A 2,706-nucleotide genomic window follows, 5' to 3' on the forward strand; every position below is an offset into this window, starting at 1 on the left:
ATTCCTCAACTTCCTGTTTACAGACGAGTTAGGATGTAGTTCAAAACACGACAAACTTTATTGGCAGCCGTGGAAGCTTAAATCTGAACCTCGTCTGCTCGTAAATTGTCTAATTTTTTATATTGTCAGATTATTTTTTTTGCACATTTACCAACTTAACTTAAGACGTTTCTTTTTCTATTCTATTTATCTTCATTGACCGTCCACATGGAAGAGAACTGTACCTGAATTCATTGTACCAAATATAATGAACATAAAAGCATTCTGTTCTATTCTAAATCTGAGCCATAAATTTAAAAAAATAATTATCGTTTCCATGAATCAACAAACTGATCTAAACTGAACCGCTGCAGATTCAAATGGATGTTATAAATCCATCATAACATCATTCTGTCTTTAAAATGCTACTATTTTAATCATTAATAAAGTGTAAAATGTAATAAAGCTCATTTAATTTAGGTAAATTAATCACATTTTAAGTAATTTCCCTTTTGTGGAGATAAAGTTTTATTGTGATTTAAAGTTTACTAAATGTGATTTCTAACACAAAAATTAATTTACAGATAAATACATTTTAAACTACAAACTTTAAAATAATTCTTAAAGGAGTGATGACATCATTCTTTAACTGAATAGTAAACATTTACAGAAGCGTCGGTTCAGGCAGACGTTTTAGATGAAACAAAGTACAAAAAGACTTCAGAACTATTTTATAAAACTGCAATAAACATTATAATGTAGCTACATAAAAACATTAAAAATGTAAATTTGCTGGAACTCTGGAGGTGGATGTGTTTAAAACTCGCTGTACTGTGGTCATGTGATGTGTTTTAGGCATATTTGGGATTATTTATTGTGGTTTTAATGACTGTTGCAGGTTTTTATTTATTTTTAGCTGTAAATTATATCACAATAAATTATTCTTTTTGTGAATAAATGATGTACTGACCAAAGAGCAACTTTGAGAGCAGCTTTAATCATTTATCCAACTGTTTTTTTATTTTTAAAGGTGTAATATCTCTGAATTCCTGAAAATCATTTTCATTTCTCAGATTTTTTTGGGGATTGGAAATGGTTTATTCCAAGCAACAGTACAGTAAAATATTGTTTGAAAGGGAGTGGGAGAAAGCGAACTTATATGTAAAAATGCACTTAAATTAATTATTTATATATACATTTGAAATTTAACTGTGTTTCTATCTTCTTGTATTTATTTTTGCATCATTTTTTAAATCTGTTTAGCAGCTTTATTTGCTGAAATCTGTCATTTTACACAATTTATCTTTTCTAGTTTCTTATTGGATGAAGTTCCTTAATCTTTTGCAGTTTTTTAAGCCTCATATTGTGTTCAGGTCAAAATTGACCCATTTTCCACTCTTGAAAACCCAAACACAACATGAGAGTTCACAGAAACACGAGGCTGTAAATTCAACACATAAAAACATTCCTGCAAACCCAAACAGGAAGACGTCGGTTCCTGAAGTCCGGTTGGCTCGGAGCGACCCCACAGAGCAGACGTCCACGTCCGCCGGTGATTTGTTGGAGTTCTAATCATTCCAGCAGAACTTCCTCCGGCTCCACAGTTCATCCACGTCTGCTGCTGCTTTCAGCAGGAAATGTCTTTTCCACATGTTTCACCGTCTGCTGCTCCTCTGTGTCTGTCAGGAAATTCATCTGTCAGAACGGCTCGGATCACAAAGCTAAATCTGTGGTTTCAAGGCCTAAAACATAAAGAAAGAATCAGTGTTTCTTTGCAGCTGTAATAAATATTCACAGCTGTAAGCTTCCTCTCTGATCCAGAACCGTTTTTATTTCCAGAATCGCTCATATTTCTGGTGATTGCATCTGTTTTAAACATAAAACTTTTATTTTATGCAGAGGACAGAACTCCACACTGTAATGATCCATTAAGAAGTCACAGGAAAATGCCTAAAAGTATCAGAAACATTTTAAAATTCAGATTTTATTAGTATGAAACTTTGAAGATCCTGAGGTGAGACGACGATGGACTGAACATCGTTTAATGAAACCACAGCTTTGAGGAATGACAACATGCTCCTAGTGTGGAACCAGGAGCCTGCGGTGGGAGTGTGATTATTTGGGGCTGCTTCTGTTAGAGTCTCACTCGGATCATCTTCAAAGTGTTCTATTATGGTCTTTTAATTATGTTTAAAGGGTTTTTAGCCAAAATCTAAAAATCTGTGTCTTTTCCTAGGACATAATTTCTGCATCAGAATAGGGCGGAGTAGAGAGATTTTGGCCCCGCCCATATTAGTCGCTGTGTCACCAACCTGAGCTTTTTTAAATCCTGTGATTCAATCTGCTCAAGATTTAAATCAAGAAATACTCAGAAACACAGTTTTTATTTATTATTTCACATGTGTCAAAGTCGAGGCCCGGGGGCCGGATCCGGCCCTCCGGGTAATTCTATCCGGCCCTGCGGGTAATTCTATCCGGCCCTCCAGATCATTTATTTTATTGTTATTAATGACCCGATGTTATCTTGAGCTCATTTCTAACTTGTATAATTTTGACATTTCATGGAAAGTAAAATATTGAACGTTATTTAAGGTTTAAGTTGATTTATTCTGGAAAAATAGTCCTGCCTTTTATTATTCAGAATTATGTTTAGAAAAATATGGTTTTAAAGTTTAAAAAAATTTACATTCTGCTAGCTTTTAGGACTGTTTTGTGTTTACTAAGATT

General features: G+C 33.9%; 1 protein-coding gene across 1 annotated transcript in view; it reads left to right on the forward strand.

Annotated features, from left to right (window-relative positions):
- The first annotated feature begins 2,320 nt into the window (after window positions 1-2,320).
- Window positions 2,321-2,706, forward strand: part of LOC112136690 (von Willebrand factor D and EGF domains) — a 3,710-nt gene continuing 3,324 nt past the window's right edge. Inside the window, exon 1 of the mRNA XM_024258566.2 lies at window positions 2,321-2,421. The gene's annotated coding sequence lies outside the window, so the exon portion shown is untranslated. The remainder of the gene's footprint in view (window positions 2,422-2,706) is intronic.

The sequence above is a fragment of the Oryzias melastigma genome, linkage group LG16 (assembly GCF_002922805.2).
Source record: "Oryzias melastigma strain HK-1 linkage group LG16, ASM292280v2, whole genome shotgun sequence".
In the NCBI taxonomy this organism is placed as follows: domain Eukaryota; kingdom Metazoa; phylum Chordata; class Actinopteri; order Beloniformes; family Adrianichthyidae; genus Oryzias; species Oryzias melastigma.